The sequence below is a fragment of the Ranitomeya imitator genome, chromosome 1 (assembly GCF_032444005.1).
Source record: "Ranitomeya imitator isolate aRanImi1 chromosome 1, aRanImi1.pri, whole genome shotgun sequence".
In the NCBI taxonomy this organism is placed as follows: Eukaryota; Metazoa; Chordata; class Amphibia; order Anura; family Dendrobatidae; genus Ranitomeya; species Ranitomeya imitator.
Window position 1 is genome coordinate 123,631,223 of NC_091282.1, and position 25,449 is coordinate 123,656,671.

A 25,449-nucleotide genomic window follows, 5' to 3' on the forward strand; every position below is an offset into this window, starting at 1 on the left:
TGCCTGCCCGTGTATGTGTATCCTCCCACAAAAACATAACAGCCCGCCTCTGTTCGCACTGTCTCTGAAGCATGTGCAGTGTTGAGTTCCACCTTGTTGCAACGTCTATGATTAGGCGATGCTGGGGAAGGTTAAAAGACCGCTGATAGGTCTGCATACGGCTGGAGTGTACGGGCGAACGGCGGATATGTGAGCAAAGTCACGCACTTTGAGGAGCAGGTCGGATAACCCCGGATAACTTTTCAGGAAGCACTGCACCACCAGGTTTTAGGTGTGAGCCAGGCAAGGAATGTGTTTCAGTTGGGAAAGGGAGATGGCAGCCATGAAATTCCTTCCGTTATCACTCACTACCTTGCCTGCCTCAAGATCTACTGTGCCCAGCCACGACTGCATTTCTCTCTGCAAGAACTCGGACAGAACTTCCGCGGTGTGTCTGTTGTCGCCCAAAGACTTCATAGCCAATACAGCCTGCTGACGCTTGCCAGTAGCTGCCCCATAATGGGACAACTGGTGTGCAACAGTGCCAGCTGCGGATGGAGTGGTTTGGCGACTGCGGTCTGTGGACGAGCTCTCGCTTCTGCAGAAGGACGAAGAGGAGGAGGAGGGGGTGTGAACACCTACAGCCAACTGTTTCCTAGACCGTGGGCTAGGCAGAACTGTCCCGAAATTGATGTCCCCTGTGGACCCTGCATCCACCACATTCACCCAGTGTGCCGTGATGGACACGTAACGTCCCTGGCCATGCCTACTGGTCCATGCATCTGTTGTCAGGTGCACCTTTGTACTCACAGATTGCCTGAGTGCATGGACGATGCGCTCTTTAACATGCTGGTGGAGGGCTGGGATGGCTTTTCTCGAAAAGAAGTGTCGACTGGGTAGCTCGTAGCGTGGTACAGCGTAGTCCATCAGGGCTTTGAAAGCTTCACTTTCAACTAACCGGTAGGGCATCATCTCTAACGAGATTAGTCTAGCTATGTGGGCGTTCAAACCCTGTGTACGCGGATGCGAGGATAAGTACTTCCTTTTTCATTCCAGAGTCTCATTTAGGGTGAGCTGGACTGGAGAGCTGGAGATCGTGGAACTAGCGGGTGTGCCGGTGGACATGGCAGACTGAGAGACGGTTGGAGACGGTATTGTTTCCGCCGGTGCCCTAGACGCAGTGTTTCCTACTACGAAACTGGTGATTCCCTGACCCTGACTGCTTTGGCCTGGCAAAGAAACCTGCACAGATACTGCAGGTGGTGCGGAAAATGGTGGCCTTACAGTGACGGCAGGGATGTAGCATTGCTGACTAGCTTCATTGGCCGAGGGTGCTACAACCTTAAGGGACGTTTGGTAGTTAGTCCAGGCTTGCAAATGCATGGTGGTTAAATGTCTATGCATGCAACTTGTATTCAGACTTTTCAGATTCTGACCTCTGCTTAAGGTAGTTGAACATTTTTGACAGATGACTTTGCGCTGATCAATTGGATGTTGTTTAAAAAAATGCCAGACTGCACTCTTTTGAGCCTCGGATCCCTTTTCAGGCATTGCAGACTGAGCTTTAACCGGATGGCCACGCTGTCCTCCAACAGGTTTTGGCTTTGCCACGCATTTTGTCCCATCTACGGGCCCGGCAGATGGAACCTGTTGCGATGTTGATGCCTGCTGCGGCCCCTCCTCCTCCGCTTCAGAACTACTGCCGCCTGCACCCTGTTCCCCCAATGGCTGCCAATCGGGGTCAACAACTGGGTCATCTATAACCTCCTCTTCTAGCTCGTGCGCAACTTCGTCTGTGTCACCGTGTAAGTCGGTGGTAGAGCGTTCGTGACGGGGCAACATAGTCTCATCAGGGTCTGATTCTGGATCAGTACCCTGCGAGGGCAATGTTGTGGTCTGAGTCAAAGGACCAGCATAGTAGTCTGGCTGTGGCTGGGCATCAGTGCACTCCATGTCAGATTCAACTTGTAATGGGCATGGACTGTTAACTGTTTCACTTTCTAAGCCAGGGACGGTATGTGTAAAGAGCTCCATGGAGTAACCCGTTGTGTCGCCTGCTGCATCCTTCTCTGTTGTTGTTTTTGCTGAAGAGGACAAGGAAGCGACTTGTTCCTGACCGTGAACATCCACTAACGACGCGATGCTTTTACATTTACCAGTTTCAAAAGAGGAGGCAAAAGAGCTTGAGGCTGAGTCAGCAAGGTAAGCCAAAACTTGCTCTTGCTGCTCCGGCTTTAAAAGCGGCTTTCCTACTCCCAGAAAAGGGGGATTTCGAGGCCTTCTGTAGCCAGAGGACGAACCTGGCTCCACAGCTCCAGACTTAGGTGCAATATTTTTTTTCCCACGACCAGCTGATGCTCCACTACCACTACCATCATTACCAGCTGACAATGAACGCACACGGCCACGACCTCTTCCACCAGACTTCCTCATTGTTTTAAAAACATAACCAAAGTAACGGTATTTGTTGCTGTAAAACAACTTACACGGTGAGCTATAACTTCAGTATGATTTAGATATCCCTTTACAGGTGGGTGAGACCGCAAGGAAAATCAGGCACAATGTTACACACTCTGTTTTCGGTGGCACCAAATGAGAGAGATGCCACACACGCAGGACTGTCACTCAAGCACAAATGTCAATATTGATCTCCCACTTTTTTTTTTTTTTCAGGGAGAATTTAGAAACCAAATAGAAAAAAAAAAATAGGCTTTCTATGGCCCACTATTTGAGAGAGAGAGATGGCACACCCAGGAGTCAAGACTGGCGCACAAGCAGAAAGGGCAATATTTATCTCCCACTGATTTTTTTTTTATTTTTTCAGGGAGACTTTAGAAACCAAATAAAAAAAAATGATTTTTTCAGGGAGAATTTAGAAACCAAATAAAAAAAATGATTTTTTCAGGGAGAATTTAGAAACCAAATAAAAAACAAAAATAGGCTTTCTATGGCCCACTATTTGAGAGAGAGAGATGGCACACCCAGGAGTCAAGACTGGCACACAAGCAGAAAGGGCAATATTAATCTCCCACTGATTTTTTTTTATTTTTTCAGGGAGACTTTAGAAACCAAATTAAAAAAAATGATTTTTTCAGGGAGAATTTAGAAACCAAATGAAAAAAAATGATTTTTTCAGGGAGAATTTAGAAACCAAATAAAAAAAAATGATTTTTCAGGGAGAATTTAGAAACCAAATTTAAAAAAATGATTTTTTCAGGGAGAATTTAGAAACCAAATAAAAAAAATGATTTTTTCAGGGAGAATTTAGAAACCAAATAAAAAAAAACATATGCTTTCTATGGCCCACTATTTGAGAGAGAGAGATGGCACACCCAGGAGTCAAAACTGGCACACAAGCAGAAAGGGCAATATTAATCTCCCACTGATTTTTTTTTTATTTTTTCAGGGAGACTTTAGAAACCAAATTAAAAAAAATGATTTTTTCAGGGAGAATTTAGAAACCAAATTTAAAAAAATGATTTTTTCAGGGAGAATTTAGAAACCAAATAAAAACAAAAATAGGCTTTCTATGGCCCACTATTTGAGAGAGAGAGATGGCACACCCAGGAGTCAAGACTGGCACACAAGCAGAAAGGGCAATATTAATCTCCCACTGATTTTTTTTTATTTTTTCAGGGAGACTTTAGAAACCAAATTTAAAAAAATGATTTTTTCAGGGAGAATTTAGAAACCAAATAAAAAAAATGATTTTTTCAGGGAGAATTTAGAAACCAAATAAAAAAAAAAAGGCTTTCTATGGCCCACTATTTGACAGAGAGAGATGGCACACCCAGGAGTCAGGAGTGGCACAAAAGCAGAAAGGCCAATATTAATCTCCCACTGATTTTTTTTTTTTTTTCAGGGAGAATTTAGAAACCAAATAAAAAAAAATAGGCTTTCTATGGCCCACTATTTGAGAGAGAGATGGCACACCCAGGAGTCAAGACTGGCACACAAGCAGAAAGGGCAATATTAATCTCCCACTGATTTTTTTTTATTTTTTCAGGGAGACTTTAGAAACCAAATTAAAAAAATGATTTTTTTCAGGGAGAATTTAGAAACCAAATAAAAAAAATGATTTTTTCAGGCAGAATTTAGAAACCAAAGAAAAAAAAATAGGCTTTCTATGGCCCACTATTTGAGAGAGAGAGATGGCACACCCAGGAGTCAAGACTGGCACACAAGCAGAAAGGGCAATATTAATCTCCCACTGTTTTTTGTTTTTTTTTTCAGGGAGAATTTAGAAACCAAATAAAAAAAAATAGGCTTTCTATGGCCCACTATTTGAGAGAGAGAGAGAGAGAGAGATGGCACACCCACGAGTCAAGACTGGCACACAAGCAGAAAGGGCAATATTAATCTCCCACTGTTTTTTTTTTTATTTTTTCAGGGAGAATTTAGAAACCAAAAAAAAAAATTGGCTTTCTATGGCCCACTATTTGAGAGACAGAGATGGCACACCCAGGAGTCAGGAATGGCACACAAGCAGAAAGGCCAATATTAATCTCCCAGTGATTTTGTTTTATTTTTTCAGGGAGACTTTAGAAACCAAATGAAAAAAAATGATTTTTTCAGGGAGAATTTAGAAACCAAAAAAAAAAAAAATAGGCTTTCTATGGCCCACTATTTGAGAGAGAGAGATGGCACACCCAGGAGTCAAGACTGGCACACAAGCAGAAAGGGCAATATTAATCTCCCACTGTTTTTTTTTTATTTTTTCAGGGAGACTTTAGAAACCAAATTAAAAAAAATGATTTTTTTCAGGGAGAATTTAGAAACCAAATAAAAAAAATGATTTTTTCAGGGAGAATTTAGAAACCAAATAAAAAAAAAAAATAGGCTTTCTATGGCCCACTATTTGAGAGAGAGAGATGGCACACCTAGGAGTCAAGACTGGCACACAAGCAGAAAGGGCAATATTAATCTCCCACTGTTTTTTTTTTATTTTTTCAGGGAGAATTTAGAAACCAAATAGAAAAAAAAATAGGCTTTCTATGCCCCACTATTTGAGAGACAGAGATGGCACACCCAGGAGTCAGGAATGGCACACAAGCAGAAAGGCCAATATTAATCTCCCACTGATTTTTTTTTAAATTTTTTCAGGGAGACTTTAGAAACCAAATTAAAAAAAATGAACTTTTCAGGGAGAATTTAGAAACCAAATAACAAAAAATGATTTTTTCAGGGAGAATTTAGAAACCAAATAAAAAAAATAGGCTTTCTATGGCCCACTATTTGAGAGAGAGAGATGTCACACCCAGGAGTCAGGAGTGGCACACAAGCAGAAAGGCCAATATTAATCTCCCACTGATTTTTTTTTATTTTTTCAGGGAGAATTTAGAAACCAAATAAAAAAAAAAAGGCTTTCTATGGCCCACTATTTGAGAGAGAGAGAGAGAGATGGCACACCCAGGAGTCAGGAGTGGCACACAAGCAGAAAGGCCAATATTAATCTCCCACTGATTTTTTTTTATTTTTTCAGGGAGAATTTAGAAACCAAAAAAAAAAAAAAATTAATAGGATTTCTATGGCCCACTATTTGAGAGAGAGATGGCACACTCAGGACTGGCACACAAGCCCAAAGGCCAATATTAATCCCCCACTGTTTTTTTTTTTCAGGGAGAATTTATAAACCCCACAAAAAAAAAAAATAAAATAAAAAGGCTTTCTATGGCCCACTATGTGAGAGAGATGGCACAAATAGGGATGGCACTCTAGCAGAAATGCCAATCTTAATCTCCCACAACTTATTTTTTTAGGGAGAATTAAAAAAAAAAAAAAAAAACAGGGACTGTCCTACAATTACTATCTCCCTGCAGTAATCTCAGCCAGGTATGGCAGGCAGCAATAAGGAGTGGACTGATGCACAACTTAAATAAAAAGTGTGGACAAACAAACAAGATAGCTGTGCAGAAAGGAAGGAACAACAGGATTTGTGCTTTGAAAAAAGCAGTTGGTTTGCACAGCGGCGTACACACAGCAATGCAGCTATCAGGGAGCCTTCTAGGGCAGCCCAATGAGCTACAGCGCTGAGAAAAAAAATTGTAGCTTCCACTGTCCCTGCAAACAAAAGGTGGTGTTGGACAGTGGAAATCGCTACAGCACAAGCGGTTTGGGGGTTAATGTACCCTGCCTAACGCTATCCCTGCTTCTGAAGAAGCGGCAGCAACCTCTCCCTAGGCTCAGATCAGCAGCAGTAAGATGGCGGTCAGCGGGAACGCCTCTTTATAGCCCCTGTGACGCCGCAGACAGCAAGCCAATCACTGCAATGCCCTTCTCTAAGATGGTGGGGACCAGGACCTATGTCATCACGCTGCCCACACTCTGCGTTCACCTTCATTGGCTGAGAAATGGCGCTTTTAGCGTCATTGAAACGCGACTTTGGCGCGAAAGTCGCGTACCGCATGGCCGACCCCACACAGGGGTCGGGTCGGGTTTCATGAAACCCGACTTTGCCAAAAGTCGGCGACTTTTGAAAATGAACGATCCGTTTCGCTCAACCCTAGTACCATATCAAATGCTATGTAACATATAGCTACCATTATAGAAGGAAACACATCTGCTTAGAACAATGGAACGGTCTCACCCAGGTATATTGTGCATATGTTCCTCCTGGTTTCTCAGACGGCTCCAGAGAGATGCTTTGAGTTGGTCCCAGAACGTGGGGAAACGGGTATACTTCAATCCCCTAACATTGGAAACCCACCATTAGGATACCCAAGCCTCAAAGATTAACCCCGTGGCCTCATGACGCGTTTCATTATTCCAAATTATCAGGGCAGGAGAAATAGATAAATGAATACATTGCCAGTTTGGGGAAGGAAAGGGTTTTCCTCATAAAGAATAAACCACCTTCTTGTTTAAAATCGTCCTGCAGTCTGCCGCCACTCTTGTCTCTACTATTTATAATGACTCACTTGTTAAGTGTTCAGTGCCGGAGAATCCACCTCTATTACTTCTGGGAGCTTACACGTGTATCTCCTCCACGCGCGTCCAACCGAAAGAACGCCAGAGGATTCAGGGGAGAAGTCCGCCTCTGTGCTGCAGCGTCATAACTCCACCTATCTCACGTGTCATCCAAACGACGCTGTAAGACCTATTGGAGGGCGGACTCCATACCTCTGCCTTCCAGTCCGCCTCTGTACTACGGCATCGTAGCCCCGCCTACCTAATGCGTCACTCAAAGGACGCTGTAAGATCTATTAGAGGGCGGGCTCCGTGGCTGCTGCGCAGCTCTCTCCACAGCATTAATACCTGGGAGCTGTGACACAATTTTGAGTAGGAAATGTGGACTACGGACAGCACAACACAATTGACCTTAACAATTTGGATTAGCAAATGGGGCCTCCTGGCTGAACCCCAATATTAAGGGTAACGATTTTAATTAGCAAATGGGGCCTTCTGATTCCTGACTGCAATAAAGGTTTAGCCCAAATGTTTTTGCCTAGCAAATGTGACCTCCTGCCTGCACAACACTATTACCACAAACCAGTTAGATGCTGGAAGATCGATTTCAGACAGACAGAATCCTATATAACTAAATGACAAGTTCACTTGCAGCAGCAACAGCAGGAGTAGCCTCTCTGTTCTGTTACACTGAGAAAATGGTGCCAGCAAAACATGTCCCCTTTTTATATGGAGAGTGAAATGTAATTTTGGCATCTAATCACAGAAGTCCTTGCGTCTTGGTTTCTGTGCCTTGTTTGGCTGCCAGAATGTACACACATTAAGTTACTAAAATAAAAAAAATTACACTCCGCCGCTCCTCTGACCTATACAAACCCCCTTTTTTCATAAAACATGTCCCCTCCTCTCATCGTTCAAAACCACTATCCTAGCCAAAGTCATAACTCATTACTGGAAACATGATCATTTAGCAAACTGTGATCGAATTTTGTCTTTGAGGAAAAATGGTCAGGAAACAGAACAAAAATCGGAATGCTCTACGTTTGTGCTGAATTTGAATTTGAACATTTTCCAAACAAGTTCACTCATTTCTTGTCACAAATAGTGGACACTTAGCGGGAATAATTTAGATCAAATATATAGTATTTATATGTTCAATATAAAGTGCAGTGCTTAACCATACTGACAGTAAATTATGTCAACCCCATCCTACCCTGTCGCATGTTTCAAATACAGCTTTCTCAGGGTCAAATACTTATCCATCATATGATGTTACAGAGTGTGAAAATATGGGGGGATTTAATGACAGATTAGAATCCTCCTTCAGGATGTGTAGCTGCAACAGGACACCTGGCTCAGCAGGTGGTCCAGTCTCATCAGCTTCTAAGTGAAAAAAAACACCCCTACCACCATAGCAATCTTCCAAGCTCATACATGATGACCTCCTGTGTATACCATTCTGTGTAACTGCTTTGTCAATGTCAGATAGGATTTTATAAGGAGATTTATGGAGCATATGGAGTTATCTGTTATGAATAGGTAATTCAGAACCACAATGGACCTTGAAGTTCAGAGCACACAAGTGACCTGACAAAAACCACAAAACATAGGACGAGCTCTGAGACGTGGAAACTCTGCTGACCGCAATCCCTAAACCTATCAAACCACACTAGAGGTAGCCGTGGATTGCGCCTAACGCTCCCTATGCAACTCGGCACAGCCTGAGAAACTAGCTAGTCCTGAAGATAGAAAAATAAGCCTACCTTGCCTCAGAGAAATTCCCCAAAGGAAAAGGCAGCCCCCCACATATAATGACTGTGAGTTAAGATGAAAATACAAACACAGAGATGAAATAGATTTAGCAAAGTGAGGCCCGACTTACTGAATAGACCGAGGATAGGAAAGATAGCTTTGCGGTCAACACAAAAACCTACAAACAACCACGCAGAGGGGCAAAAAGACCCTCCGCACCGACTAACGGTGCGGAGGTGCTCCCTCTGCATCTCAGAGCTTCCAGCAAGCAAGCAAAACCAAAAAAGCAAGCTGGACAGAAAATATAGCAACAAAAGTAACACAAGCAGAACTTAGCTTATGCTGAGCAGACAGGCCACAGGAACGATCCAGGAGGAAGCAAGACCAATACTAGAACATTGATTGGAGGCCAGGATCAAAGCACTAGGTGGAGTTAAATAGAGCAGCACCTAACGACTTAACCTCATCACCTGAGGAAGGAAACTCAGAAGCCGCAGTACCACTCGTGACCACAGGAGGGAGCTTGATCACAGAATTCACAACAGTACCCCCCCTTGAGGAGGGGTCACCGAACCCTCACCAGAGCCCCCAGGCCGACCAGGATGAGCCATATGAAAGGCACGAACAAGATCGGCAGCATGGACATCAGAGGCAAAGACCCAGGAATTATCTTCCTGACCATAACCCTTCCACTTAACCAGATACTGGAGTTTCCGTCTCGAAACACGAGAATCCAAAATCTTCTCCACTATATACTCCAACTCCCCCTCCACCAAAACCGGGGCAGGAGGATCAACAGATGGAACCACAGGCGCCACGTATATCCGCAACAATGACCTATAGAATACGTTATGGATGGAAAAAGAATCTGGAAGGGTCAAACGAAAAGACACAGGATTAAGAACCTCAGAAATCCTATACGGACCAATGAAACGAGGCTTAAACTTAGGAGAGGAAACCTTCATAGGAATATAACGAGATGACAACCAAACCAAATCCCCAACACGAAGTCAGGGACCCACACAGCGTCTGCGATTAGCGAAACGTTGAGCCTTCTCCTGGGACAAGGTCAAATTGTCCACTACATGAGTCCAAATCCGCTGCAACCTGTCCACCACAGTATCCACACCAGGACAGTCCGAAGACTCAACCTGCCCTGAAGAGAAACGAGGATGGAACCCATAATTGCAGAAAAACAGAGAAGTCAAGGTAGCCGAGCTGGCCCGATTATTAAGAGCGAACTCAGCCAACGGCAAAAAGGACACCCAATCATCCTGATCAGCAGAAACAAAACATCTCAGATATGTTTCCAAGGTCTGATTGGTTCGTTCAGTCTGGCCATTTGTCTGAGGATGGAAAGCCGAGGAAAAAGACAAATCAATGCCCATCCTAGCACAAAAAGCTCACCAAAACCTCGAAACAAACTGGGAACCTCTGTCAGAAACGATGTTCTCTGGAATGCCATGTAAACGAACCACATGCTGGAAGAACAATGGCACCAAATCAGAGGAGGAAGGTAATTTAGACAAGGGTACCAAATGGATCATCTTAGAGAAGCGATCACAAACTTCCCAAATGACCGACATTTTTTGAGAGACGGGGAGATCCGAAATAAAATCCATAGAGATATGTGTCCAAGGCCTCTTCGGGATCGGCAAGGGCAAAAGCAACCCACTGGCACGAGAACAGCAGGGCTTAGCCCGAGCACAAATCCCACAGGACTGCACAAAAGAACGCACATCCCGCGACAGAGACGGCCACCAAAAGGATCTAGCCACCAAACCTCTGGTACCAAAGATTCCAGGATGACCAGCCAACACCGAACAATGAACCTCAGAGATAACTTTATTCGTCCACCTATCAGGGACAAACAGTTTCTCTGCTGGGCAACGATCAGGTTTATTAGCCTGAAATTTTTGCAGCACCCGCCGCAAATCAGGGGAGATGGCAGACACAATTACTACCTCTTTGAGAATACCCGCCGGCTCAGGCAAACCCGGAGAGTCAGGCACAAAACTCCTAGACAGGGCATCCGCCTTCACATTTTTAGAGCCCGGAAGGTACGAAACCACAAAGTCAAAACGGGAGAAAAACAGCGACCAACGAGCCTGTCTAGGATTCAACCGTTTGGCAGACTCGAGATAAGTCAAGTTCTTGTGATCAGTCAAGACCACCAGGCGATGCTTAGCTCCTTCAAGCCAATGACGCCACTCCTCGAATGCCCACTTCATGGCCAGCAACTCTCGATTGCCAACATCATAATTTCGCTCAGCAGGCGAAAACTTCCTGGAAAAGAAGGCACCTGGCTTCATCACCGAGCAATCAGGACCTCTTTGCGACAAAACAGCGCCCGCTCCAATTTCAGAAGCATCAACCTCAACCTGGAACGGGAGCGAAACATCTGGTTGACACAACACAGGGGCAGAAGAAAAACGACGCTTTAACTCTTGAAAAGCTTCCACAGCAGCAGAAGACCAATTGACCACATCAGCACCCTTCTTGGTCAAATCGGTCAATGGTTTAGCAATACTAGAAAAATTACAGATGAAGCTACGATAAAAATTAGCAAAGCCAAGGAACTTTTGCAGACCCTTCAGAGATGTCGGTTGAGTCCAATCATAAATGGCCTGGACCTTAACAGGGTCCATCTCGATGGTAGAAGGGGAAAAAATGAACCCCAAAAATGAAACCTTCTGAACACCAAAGAGACACTTTGATCCCTTCACAAACAAAGAATTAGCACGCAGGACCTGGAACACCATTCTGACCTGCTTCACATGAGACTCCCAATCATCCGAGAAGACCAAAATATCATCCAAGTATATAATCAGGAATTTATCCAGGTACTCTCGGAAGATGTCATGCATAAAGCACTGAAATACTGATGGAGCATTGGCAAGTCCGAATGGCATAGCTAGGTACTCAAAATGGCCCTCGGGCGTATTAAATGCAGTTTTCCATTCATCGCCCCGTTTAATACGCACAAGATTATATGCACCACGAAGATCTATCTTGATGAACCAACTAGCCCCCTTACTCTGAGCAAACAAATCAGATAGCAGCGGCAAGGGGTACTGAAATTTGACCGTGATTTTATTAAGAAGGCGGTAATCAATACAAGGTCTCAGCAAACCATCCTTCTTGACCACAAAAAAGAACCCTGCTTCCAATGGCGATGACGACGGCCGAATATGACCCTTCTCCAAGGATTCTTTTACGTAACTCCGCATAGCGGCGTGCTCAGGTACAGATAAATTAAACAGTCGACCCTAAGGAAACTTACTACCAGGAATCAACTCGATAGCACAATCACAATCCCTATGCGGAGGTAGGGCATTGGACTTGGGCTCATCGAATACATCCCGGTAGTCAGACAAGAACTCTGGGACCTCAGAAGGGGTGGATGAGGAGATAGGCAGAAACGGAACATCACCATGTACCCCCTGACAACCCCAGCTGGACACAGACATTGATTTCCAATCTAATGCTGGGTTATGGACTTGTAGCCATGGCAACCCCAACACGACCACATCATGCAGATTTTGCAACACCAGAAAGCGAATATCCTCCTGGTGCGCAGGAGCCATGCACATGGTCAGCTGGGTCCAATACTGAGGCTTATTCTTGGCCAAAGGCGTAGCATCAATTCCTCTCAATGGAATAGGACACTGCAAGGGCTCCAAGACAAACCCACAGCGCCTAGCAAACTCCAAGTCCATCAAATTCAGGGCAGCGCCTGAATCCACAAATGCCATGACAGAATAGGAAGACAAAGAGCAGATCAAAGTAACGGACAAAAGAAATTTCGACTGTACCGTACCAATGGTGGCAGACTTAGCGAACCGCTTAGTGCGCTTAGGACAATCGGAGATAGCATGAGTGGATTCACCACAGTAGAAACACAGCCCATTCTGACGTCTGTGTTCTTGCCTTTCAGCTCTGGTCAAAGTCCTATCGCACTGCATAGGCTCAGGTTTATGCTCAGATAATACCGCCAAATGGTGCACAGGTTTACGCTCACGCAAGCGTCGACCGATCTGAATGGCCAAAGACATAGACTCATTCAAACCAGCAGGCATAGGAAATCCCACCATGACATCCTTAAGGGCTTCAGAGAGACCCTTTCTGAAGATTGCTGCCAAAGCACATTCATTCCATTGAGTGAGCACAGACCACTTTCTAAACTTCTGACAATAAATCTCTATCTCATCCTGACCCTGACACAGAGCCAGCAAATTTTTCTCTGCCTGATCCACTGAATTAGGTTCATCGTACAGTAATCCGAGCGCCAGAAAAAACGCATCAATATTACATAATGCAGGATCTCCTGGCGCAAGGGAAAATGCCCAGTCTTGAGGGTCGCCACGTAATAAAGAAATAATTATCTTAACTTGTTGAACTGGGTCACCAGAGGAGCGAGGTTTCAACGCCAGAAACAGTTTGCAATTATTTTTGAAACTCAGAAATTTAGCTCTATCTCCAGAAAACAAATCAGGAATAGGAATTCTTGGTTCTAACATAGAATTCTGAGCCACAAAGTCTTGAATATTTTGTACTCTTGCAGTGAGAAGATCCACACATGAAGACAGACCTTTAATGTCCATCACCACACCTGTGTCCTGAACCACCCAAATGTCTAGGGGAAAAAAAAGGCAAAACACAGTGCAAAGAAAAAAAAATGGTCTCAGAACTTCTTTTTTCCCTCTATTGAGAAGCATAGTACTTTGGGCCTCCAGTACTCTTATGAATAGGTAATTCAGAACCACAATGGACCTTGAAGTTCAGAGCACACAAGTGACCTGACAAAAACCACAAAACATAGGACGAGCTCTGAGACGTGGAAACTCTGCTGACCGCAATCCCTAAACCTATCAAACCACACTAGAGGTAGCCGTGGATTGCGCCTAACGCTCCCTATGCAACTCGGTACAGCCTGAGAAACTAGCTAGTCCTGAAGATAGAAAAATAAGCCTACCTTGCCTCAGAGAAATTCCCCAAAGGAAAAGGCAGCCCCCCACATATAATGACTGTGAGTTAAGATGAAAATACAAACACAGAGATGAAATAGATTTAGCAAAGTGAGGCCCGACTTACTGAATAGACCGAGGATAGGAAAGATAGCTTTGCGGTCAACACAAAAACCTACAAACAACCACGCAGAGGGGCAAAAAGACCCTCCGCACCGACTAACGGTGCGGAGGTGCTCCCTCTGCGTCTCAGAGCTTCCAGCAAGCAAGCAAAACCAAAAAAGCAAGCTGGACAGAAAATATAGCAACAAAAGTAACACAAGCAGAACTTAGCTTATGCTGAGCAGACAGGCCACAGGAACGATCCAGGAGGAAGCAAGACCAATACTAGAACATTGACTGGAGGCCAGGATCAAAGCACTAGGTGGAGTTAAATAGAGCAGCACCTAACGACTTAACCTCATCACCTGAGGAAGGAAACTCAGAAGCCGCAGTACCACTCGTGACCACAGGAGGGAGCTTGATCACAGAATTCACAACAGTTATCGTATGTCACACACCGGTTAAATTTTCGAGATCTCGGTAAAAGGCTGAACGTATTCCAAGGTCTCAATCCGTTCTAGCACTCCAAGAGCTATGCCAAACAGCTTGTAGAAGCCAGGTAGCAAAGCCATATTTGGTCTCCAAGCGTAATGGGTGCCTGGCCAGATCGATAGCACCTGAGATGCATTAATAGGTTTTGGAAAATGTAGCTACAAATCCCAAGGGGAGTGGGAAAGGGTGTGAACAACCAAGGGGATAAAGGCTTGTATAAGGCCATGCACTCTCTCCATTTGTCATGCTTTCTGTTCACTTCTAAAGTGGGGTCCACGTCGAGAAATGTGCTGGGAGAGACTGGAACCAGCTGGCAGTTTATGCCCCATGTGGCCCAGCACACATGGTCAATTGTCAAACTGGTAATTGACATGTTTCATCTGCTTATATCATTTGTAATTAACATGTATTTGCATATTTGACCATTGTATATGTATCACCATTGTGTATATAATGTACAGTGGGTACGGAAAGTATTCAGACCCCTTTAAATTTTTCACTCTTTGTTTCATTGCAGCCATTTGGTAAAATTCAAAAAAGTTTGAAATTTTTTTCTCATTAATGTACACTCTGCACCCCATCTTGACACTTTGCACCCCATCATGTAGACATTTTTGCAAATTTATTAAGAAAAAACCTAAAATATCACATGGTCATAAGTATTCAGACCCTTTGCTCAGTATTGAGTAGATGCACCCTTTTGAGCTAGTACAGCCATGAGTCTTTTGGGAATGATGCAACAAGTTTTTCACACCTGGATTTGGGGATCCTCTACCATTCTTCCTTGCAGATCATCTCCAGTTCCGTCAGGTTGGATGGTGAACATTGGTGGACAGCCATTTTCAGGTCTCTCCAGAGATGCTCAATTTGGTTTAGCTCAGGGCTCTGGCTGGGCCAGTCAAGAATGGTCACAGAGTTGTTCTGAAGCCACTGATTTGTTAATGTAGCTGTGTGCTTAAGGTCGTTGCCTTGTTGGAAGGTGCACCTTCGGCCAAGTCGAATAATTGATGCTTTGATGATGTTTTGAAGGCAAATGGAGGTCACACATAATAATATAATTATTATTATTATTAATTATTTCTATAGCACCATTAATTCCATGGTGCTGTACATGAGAAAGGGGTTACATACAGGGTTATAGATATCTTTTACAGTAAACAGGTTTACAGTGACAGACTGGTACAGAGGGGAGAGGACCCTGTCCTTGCGGACTTACATTCTAATAATGATTTTTATTTAGAGTTTGTTCTTTCACTTTGCATTTTGTTAATTGATAAAAATAAATTATTAACACCTATTTTTTATCCCCTTCATAACCCCGGGTATTTTCGTTTTTTGCTCCCTTCCTTCCCAGAGCCTTAACTTTTTTTATTTTTCCATAGATATGGCCATGTGAGGGCTTATTTTTTGTGGGACGAGCTGTATTTTTGAAAGACATTATTGGTTTTAGCATGTCATGTACTAGAAAATGGAAAAAAAAAATCCAAGTGCGGTGAAATTGCAAAAAAAAGTGCAATCCCACACTGTTTTTTTTGTTTTGCTTTTTTGCTAGGTTCACTAAATGCTAAAACTGACCAGCCATTTTGATTCTCCCAGTCATTATGAGTTTATAGACACCAAATATGTCTAGGTTATTTTTTATCTAAGTGGTGGAAAAAATTTCAAACTTTGCTAAATAAAAAAATAAATAAAAAAATTGCACCATTTTCCGATACCCGTAGCATCTCAATTTTTCGTGATCTGGGGTCGGTAAGGGCTTAATTTTTGCGTTCCAAACTGACATTTTTAGTTGTACCATTTTGGTGCAGATACGTTCTCCTGATCGCCCGTTATTGCATTTTAATGCAATGTTGCGGCGACCAAAAAAATGTAATTCTGGCATTTCAAATTTTTTTCTCACTACGCTATTTAGCGATCAGGTTAATCCTTTTTTTATTGATAGATTGAGCAATTCTGAAGGCGGCGATGCCAAATATGTGTATGTTTGATTTTATTTTTATTGTTTTATTTTGAATGGGGCGAAAGAGGGGTGATTTAAACTTTTATATTATTTTATTTTTTTCGTATTTTTTAAAACATTTTTTTTTTCTTTTGATATGCTTCAATAGCCTCCATGGGAGGCTAGAAGCTGGCACAACTCGATCGTCTCTGCTACATAGGAGCGAAGCTCACATCGCTTCTATGTACTAGAATTGTTGAATTGCTATTAGCGCCGATCACAGGGTGGCGATCACAACAATCCGGCATCAACAACCATAGAGGTCTTCAATAGACCTCTGGTTATTATGCCGACGCTTTGCTGACTCCTGATCACGTGACGGGGGTCAGCGATGAGCGCATTTCCGGCTGGACGGCCGGAAGCGCTACTTAAATGCCGCTGTCAGAGTTTGACAGCGGCATTTAACTAGTTAATAGCGGGGGGTGAATCGCGATTCCACCCAACGCTATTGCAGGCACGTGTCAGCTGTTCAAAACAGCTGACATGTCGCGGCTTTGATGTGGGGTCACCGCCGGAGCTCGCATGAAAGCAAGGGATCTGACCTCAGACGTACTATCCCGTCCAAAGTAAGAAAGAGGTTAAACTTTTGCACACTATATTGTAAAGATATTGTTGGAAATGAGTAAAAATCACTGTTACAGTATTTTCAGCAGATCAATATCTATCTATCCTTGTCATAGAAAAATGCGGCAGCACTCACCGATCCTGGAGTGAAGAAAGTCTTTATTGAGACATGTGATAATACATCTTCATGGCTCGGGGGATGTGCAGTGACCACAGGAATGTGCAGGGGTCGAAGACGGCCGTTTCGCGCTGTGTCTAGCGCTTCTAGTGCGGGTCCAATATCTATCTGTCTATCTACTGTACATTTTTTATTTAAAAGTTTGTGTTATTTTTGAGGGTAGTGCAAAGCAAAGCACATACCTAATGTATTCTTTCAAAGCATACTTATAATGCAGAGATGAATCGAGATTTTCCTGCACCTGAGATGAAAAGTCAGTTTGGCACCCTCTCCGATACACAGGTTAAGTTTGAGTAGTCATTATGTGACCATTCATATGTGATTTGCATACTTACAGTCATTTGCTAATTAGCTTCTTTTCCTAATTCTCTCAAAATTCAGTGAAAAATGATAGCTCCTGCTTCCTTGAAAGAAGCAGTATGGCTACGTTCACACTAGCGTTCGGCTAGTGTGCGTCGCGCTAGCGTCGGGCGACGCAGCGGCGACGCACGCGTCATGCGCCCCTATGTTTAACATGGGGGACGCATGCGTTTTTGCTTGTTGCGTTTTCCGACACGTGCGTCTTTTTTGACGCTAGCGTCGGACCAAGAAAACGCAACAAGTTGCATTTTTCTTGCGTCCGATTTTCGTCAAAAAACGACGCACGCGTCGAAAAACGTCTCCGACGCAGCGGCGCACAACGCTAGTGTGAACGTAGCCTAAGAGAAGTTAATTGGCAAGTTACCGTACGTAAAAGAATCACATATGAGTGGGCATGTTATGACTGCTGGAACCGTTAAATGGAAACAGTAAGTGTATTATACACTGTTAAGATTGGCATGCTGCAGTGATTAATTTTATAATTAACGCTCCTACTATAAATAAAGATGTAGTAACACTTAACATGTCAGAAGGCACAATACTTTATTAACATTGCTATGTATCACGTTATCTGACAAGTTATGGTTTGTTACATGTGCACAGGATCAGAACCAATAAAAGTACAGGAATATGGAGCACAACCAAGAACAGTGCAGAAGTACATTACCACAACCACAAAACCATACAGAAATACAGCATCACAACCACCATAAATACAGGTATGCATCACCAGAAGCACTGTCAGTACATGAAAACAGCAACAGAACAATGAACAGTACAGGAAAACATTTCCAAACCTAGCACAGTGATCAATGGTAATGTTAGGTGATCCTTTTTACAATTGTATTACATGAACCTACAACTCCCAGTACATCCATAACAATGGTAAAGGCCCCTTCACATTAAGCGACGCTGCAGCGATACCGACAACGATCCGGATCGCTGCAGCGTCGCTGTTTGGTCGCTGGAGAGCTGTCACACAGACCGCTCTCCAGCGACCAACGATGCCGGTAACCAGGGTAAACATCGGGTAACTAAGCGCAGGGCCGCGCTTAGTAACCCGATGTTTACCCTGGTTACCATGCTAAAAGTAAAAAAAAACAAACACTAGATACTTACCTACCGCTGTCTGTCCTCCAGCGCTGCGCTCTGCTTCTCTGCTCTCCTCCTGTACTGGCTGTGAGCCGGAAAGCAGAGCGGTGACGTCACCGCTCTGCTTTCCGGCTCACAGCCAGTACAGGAGGAGTGCAGAGCACAGCGCTGGAGGACAGACGGCTGTAGGTAAGTATCTAGTGTTTGTTTTTTTTTACTTTTAGGATGGTAACCAGGGTAAACATCGGGTTACTAAGCGCGGCCCTGCGCTTAGTTACCCGATGTTTACCCTGGTTACCAGTGAAGACATCGCTGAATCGGTGTCACACATGCCGATTCAGCGATGTCTACGGGGAGTCCAGCGACGAAATAAAGTTCTGGACTTTCTTCAGCGACCAACGATCTCCCAGCAGGGGCCTGATCGTTGGTCGCTGTCACACATAACGATTTTATTAACGACATCGTTGCTACGTCACAAAAAGCAACGATATCGTTAACAATATCGTTATGTGTGAAGGTACCTTACGGAGAAACTGGGAGATGTTGTTAACAGCTATTGTTAGACTGTGAACCATACAGAAACCACAGTACTTGATGAGATGTAGTCAGTATTACACATAAAAATGTCTTCGACTGTGTTTGTTCTTTTTTATCTTCATATTGTCCAGATGCCATGATAATGTTTCCAATCACACTTGTTTCTGCAGACTTCCATCTTCTCTAGTCTTCTACAGCAAATCCCAACACAATAAGGAAAATAGAAAAAATTGGAGTCCGGCTCAACAGGACTGGATTTTCCTTTTCTTTTTCAAAAGAAAATAGAGTGCATACAAAAGAAAAATATACATGGTCGACATGTCCATTTTTCTTTTGTATGGACTCTATTTTCTTTTGAAAAAGAAAAGGAAAATCCAGTCCTGTTGAGCTGGACTCCAATTTTTTTCTATTTCCCTTGATGTGATGCCAGGGCGAGGCCGGTGTCTGAGCCCCAGCTGGATGAGCATAGAGCAACTTTGTGAGCTGGAAACAAGTTTCTATAATCCCAACACAATGCCCTTAAAAATAAAAATAAAAGTATTGTCATGGGGTTACCACAACAGAGAGGAACCAGAAGACCGCCGCATTTGATTGCTCCTACTCCTGCACTGAAATGAAGTACATCACCTTTTTAAATAGTGTTAATTTCTTTTGGTAGAACATGGGTTAATCGGCCATGTTGGGAACTCTGGGAGTCTGAGCTCTCAGCTGAGCTCAGTTAGCCACTCCTATCCCATACATAATCTGGGTCTTGATTAAAACACATAGTCAGAGCTAGCTTATGCTGCATGGCTTGGAGAAGAGGTGTTTTGGTGGTTATTAGGGTTGAGCGACTTTTACTTTTATAGGATCGGGTTGGGTTTCACGAAACCCGACTTTCTCAAAAGTCGGGTCGAGTGAAATCGGCCGATCCTATAGAAAAGTCGGGGTCGGGGTCGGCCGAAACACGAAACCCAATGCAGTGCAATGGGATACTATGGTTCCCAGGGTCTGAAGGAGAGGTAACTCTCCTTCAGGCCCTGGGATCCATATTTAAGTGTAAAATAAAGAATTAAAATAAAAAATATTGCTATACTTACCCTCTGACGCGCCCTGGTACTAACCGGCAGCCTTCCTTCCTTAGAATCAGCGCGTGAAGGACCTTAGATGACGTCGCAGCTTGTGATTGGTCGCGCGACCGCCCATGTGACCGCTCACGCGACCAATCACAAGCCGCGATGTCACCGAAGGTCATTTTTGCGCTGATTCTTAGGAAGGAAGGCTGCCGGAAAGAAGCAGGGCGCGTCCGAGGGTGAGTATATTCCTATATACTCACCCTCGGACGCGCCCTGCTTCTTTCCGGCAGCCTTCCTTCCTAAGAATCAGCGCTTGAATGACCTTCGGTGACGTCACGGCTTGTGATTGGTCGCGTGAGCGGTCACATGGGCGGTCGCGCGACCAATCACAAGCCGCGACGTCATCTAAGGTCCTTCACGCGCTGATTCTAAGGAAGGAAGGCTGCCGTTAGTACCAGGGCGCGTCAGAGGGTGAGTATAGCAATATTTTTTATTTTAATTCTTTATTTTACACTTAAATATGGATTCCGATACCGATTTCCGATATTGCAAACATATCGGAACTCGGTATCGGAATTCCGATACCAGATTCAGAAGATCGCCGACCTCATGGCCGACCCCACACAGGGGTCGGGTCGGGTTTCATGAAACCCGACTTTGCCAAAAGTCGTCGACTTCTGAAAATGGCCGACCCGTTTCGCTCAACCCTAGTGGTTATATGAGAAGTAGTTTTTAAGAGTTATTTGTGACTGTTGTGTGGATTTGTAAGTGTGATAATTCCCTTACCTCCTCTTACTTTGGATTTTCCCATCCTCCTCTCATCGATGCATTCCTCTGTTTTATGTGAGGGAATATTTGTATGCCTGGTAGTATCAGTTACCCTTGTTCCCTTCCCTCATGGGTGGGGGATTGGAACAGACAGAGGGCTATTTCAGGAGATAAGGCAAGGGTGGAGGCCCTGGCATCTTCTCCTGGGAAATAAGGTGAGCTAAGGCACTCCCTAGTGTTAGGGACAGGAAAGGAGCCCCTGGTCCCGGGTCATCCAACAGCTGTGTTGTGACACACACGTTGCATATTTTTTCCGTGCAGATTTGAAGCAGACTAAAATCTGCTTAGCATAAATTTTTACAGTGTATTTCAACCATACTAATGAGTGGGGTAAAAATGTGCAACAAAAGAATGTCAAAAACATTGCAAAAAATAAATGTATTTTACACAGCATTATTCATGCCATCACAATAGAATTTGCAGTCATGACATTAGCTCTGACCATAACCATTTTTTTGATCCATTATGGATCCTATTACTGCTCTGACTGGGCAACTGCAGCAGCTCAGTCTGGAGGGGGCAGATCTACACACTGTTGTTTTGCAGCACCCTAATACATCTGGTGTAGGAATCATGTCTCTCAGGCAAACCATAATGGAGCACAAGATCGCTTTGCCTGACAAGTTCTCTGGGGGGGGGGGGTTGACAAATTTGTGGTTTTCAGAGAGGCCTGTAAACTGTACTTCAGGTTATGCCCTGTTTCCTCAGGTGCAGAGAAGCAACATGTGGCGTTTTCTCTCCTGTCTGACTCCTAGTCGTTTCATATGGTGGAAGAAATTTTTTTCTGGCTCTGGGCCTCTTATATAATGCCCCCAACCGTATCTCCTTGGCTGAATCCACACTGCAACAACTTCAGCAAGGAGAATGGCTGGTGGAGAAGTATTGCTCTGAGTTTCGGAGGTGGGCCACGGACACTAAGTGGAATGACACCACACTCTGTAGCTAGTTCTGTGAGGGGCTTAGAGTAAGGTTGCCTTAGCCCTGTATAAGACTCCAGTTTCCCTTGAGGCGGCCATATCTCTGGCAATCCGAGTTGATCACCGTCTTCACAAGAGACTTAGGGCGACTCCCCTGTATGCGGGAGGTCTGGGGCAGAGGGAGATCTGGACTGAGTCATCTGAAGAACCCACTGTTCACTCTGTTCCCTATTTTCCCCAAACTGTCCAGTCTGTAAACTGTGACCCCTCCTCACACTCACCCCGTACATATTGTTACCCCATGCTGCCCCCATTTTTACTGCCAACATGCTGTCTCCTCCCACACTTCTCAGTCTGTGCCTCCTTAAACTTTCTCCTGATATTGTCCTCACACTATCCTCCCCTCATAAAACTACTTTATATCTTCAGTTTCATTGGAGTGCTTATCTTACCACCATCTTCTACTGCTCTGAGGCACAAGAGTGATGTCAACTGTGTGATTATGTGACCCCATCATGCTGCTTTACATCATGATGACCCCCCTGAAGTGACAGCGGTCAGAACTTCAATTTTATTTGCATCTAAAAGACGCATGTACATTTGTATGCAAGGAGATGGCAGTTTGCATGTTCTCTGAGCCGGCTGTCAGTTTAACATAGGGTTCAAAGAACAGTTCAGAATACCACTCCCAACAAAATGCTGCTCTCTGGGTGACATCTCACACTGCCACGTGAGGCTGTCTGATGGCACCCCCTGCTGACTGTGCCTGTAGCAAATATCCTGTCTTTCAACACTCTAGTTTTGCTCCTGTATAATGCATTATATTATGCTGCACTTCAAGTAAAATCATATTACATGGCAGCAAAAGCGAGTTTGTAATTTTAAACACACATACAAAAAAGCCCAATTCTACTTACCATCACGATCAAATTTGATGTTTTTCTCCTGTATTATTAGTTAATGTTTTCTTTTTTACTGGGAAACCACAGCATGATCTTTCAGTTGTAGCTTTGCTGTCCTTTTTTTCCTATTGAACTTTCACAGGGAATATCAGATGTAAAAACCATCATCCTTCACATGGCTAGTCTTTTTAATTCCACAAAGTTCCAAAATATTTTCTTGCACTTCATATCTCAGCAAATAGTCAAATTGGACACTGATACTCAAAATCAGTCGAGTTTAGAGTGGAAACATGTTATTAGTGTCAAAACCTATTTACTAGGGTTCTTCAGGTAAATTATATTGATGTCGGATTGTTACTTACCTGTCTTTGCACAAGTGTGGGGTCCAAACTCCCTTCTATCGCCCTTTGTGTTTTTTTCAGGCTACCCAGTAAACTCGGATATCACCATGCAAAACCTTTTAAGGCCAAGTCAGGCAAAGGTCAGTTGCTTTGGAATTAAAGGGACTTCCCTCTATTAAGACAGAAAAAAGGGGGAAAGAAAAAAGACTCTACTATAATATGCACACCACCAAATAATAATATAACAAAATACCTTGTTATATTATTATTTGGTGGTGTGCATATTATAGTAGAGTCTTTTTTCTTTCCCCCTTTTTTCTGTTCAGGTTATTCTACTATTTTGCACCCCCTGTATACATATTTGCTCCATGGCGGTGTGCCGGTTGTTTTTGTAGTATATGGATTGTCCTCTATTAAGACAACCCATTCTTAAACTAAATGTTCGGCCCCGATAAAATAATAAAACCTATAGTCACTGCCCATGCAGTGTCTCAACTCACAGTCCTGGGGCTGTGATGCGGTGGAATGGCACGTGATGTCCGGCACCCAATCAGTGGTGGTGTAAGTGGAGCGCCCCCAAGGGCTAGGGGAACTCGGAACCGGGTCCTTCGGTTCTCAAGGGGGATGTCACGGTGGCTGACCCGGTCCGTGGCCTTCAGAACGTCCATGTTAAAGGGAAAGGTCTTTAAAAGGATAAAGTTTGTATTCGTGATACCACATGTGGTATTCGGTCAGGATGACCGATGCTGCTTTAAGGGGTCCGCTGGAGTGATGTTATGGCAGCTAGATGGTATACCTTTCCACAGGTGAAGTATGTCCCCAGGGCTTCCCAGTGTGTAGATAGTGGATGATGTGAAGCGCAGTGAAGAACGAGGACACAAGGTTGCAGTCTCTTTACCTTTTTACTGAAGGTTTCAGCATCCACAGTCCAAAGCACAGACCACAGTGCAGGCAGAGTCCGGCCGGTTTGGAGGCAAATCCAGAGTCCTCTTGTTCAGGTAGAAATCAATAGCCTTCCTCTAGCGCCGTGTGTTGTAGTACCTTACTGCTAAGCTTCTCATAAGGTCCTCACAACTGTTGAAGATATTCAGATGTTATGTCTCTCTCTCTGTCCCAAAGATGGATAGGACAAACCCATATGACCTGTGGCTTGAGGCTTTTTAGAGGGACTCTATCATGCCCCAGCCTCTCGTGGCTGCCACCTTGCCTCCTGGGTATAGGGCGGGCAGGTAACATGAAATTAGCTGTCCTGCCGGTCTCTGGAGCAAGACATAAAGGACTGTTGCTCCCTTGGTGTTCCAGCTACCGGGATCCTGCGCCTCAGAAGGAGGCAGCCTGTGTAGGGCAGAACTCCTCTGATATCCACTCCTTTGCTACGACTTCTTCACCCTTTCTACAATACAGTTCTCTTTTAGTGTCTCTTCCTGGAAGCTGCCGCACTCAGGGCAGGCGCAGCTCCATGTCCTTCTGTCTCGGCCTCTGACAGGATCCCACCCCTGTCAGAGACCAACTACCTGAGCAACGCTCAGCCAGCAACTGACTAACTTCCTTTCCAGGCAACCAGTTTTACCTAAGTGTGAAGATTAATAAATAAGAGCATAGCTCCCCCTGGTGGCCTGGAGTGCGAAATGTGTTGTATGTTTGTGATACCTGGATTCAGTTGTCTTTCATTGCCTCCAAACGTAACATCACTCCCCCCTAGAGGAGAACGACATTACTGCAATGACCAGGACCCTGGGGCGCTGCATAAGTGTCTCCACATTTTGGCAAACTGAGCATGAAAATTAAGTCCGGGCTGCCGGTGATCTCTGGCTTCCTCTTAATGTTTAGTTTGTCTCAAGGCGCTGATTGGGCACGGGTGTCACATGTCACAATACCACATCAGAGTTGCGGGGATAGCAACTGCTGACACAGCGGGAATGGCGCAGGTATGAAAAGTTGGTTCGGCATAGGGGCCAAACATTTAGTCTAAGAAGGGGTTATCCTAGTGGTGGACAACCCTTTTAAGTAGCATTGTCTGAAGTTGCCTCGAATTGGTCAGGAGATTTCATCTATTTCACTTAGCTGAGCTCCAGCCAAGTACCTATAGGTCATGAATATGTTGTACATGGACCGCCCCTTTAATTTTTAATAATAATTTTTAAGATGTTGCTTTAGAATTATATACAGTTGTAACTGACAAAAACATAGAACAATAGGAAAGAAAGAATATATTGTGCACAAAATGAAGACACTTCCTATTAATGGTTCAGGCAGAGTGGCCTTTCAGCCCACGTTGATACAGTATTCGTTTCACTGTGGATATTGACATAATCTTATCAGCTTGTGCCATCATCTTCACAAGGTCTTTTACTTTTGTCCTTTGGTTGATATGAGCATGTCGGACCAAAGCACGTTCATTTCTGGAACACAGAGCCCATCTCCATCGGTATGATTGCTGGACATTCCCATCTTGTTTGTGCTTGCGTATTATTGTTT

General features: G+C 44.1%; 1 long non-coding RNA gene across 1 annotated transcript in view; it reads left to right on the plus strand.

Moving 5' to 3' along the window:
- LOC138657642 (uncharacterized) overlaps positions 1-25,449 on the plus strand; it is a 152,318-nt gene that overhangs the window by 39,430 nt on the left and 87,439 nt on the right. The window contains exon 2 of the long non-coding RNA XR_011317107.1: positions 17,903-18,018. This is a non-coding gene — a long non-coding RNA (uncharacterized lncRNA). The remainder of the gene's footprint in view (positions 1-17,902; positions 18,019-25,449) is intronic.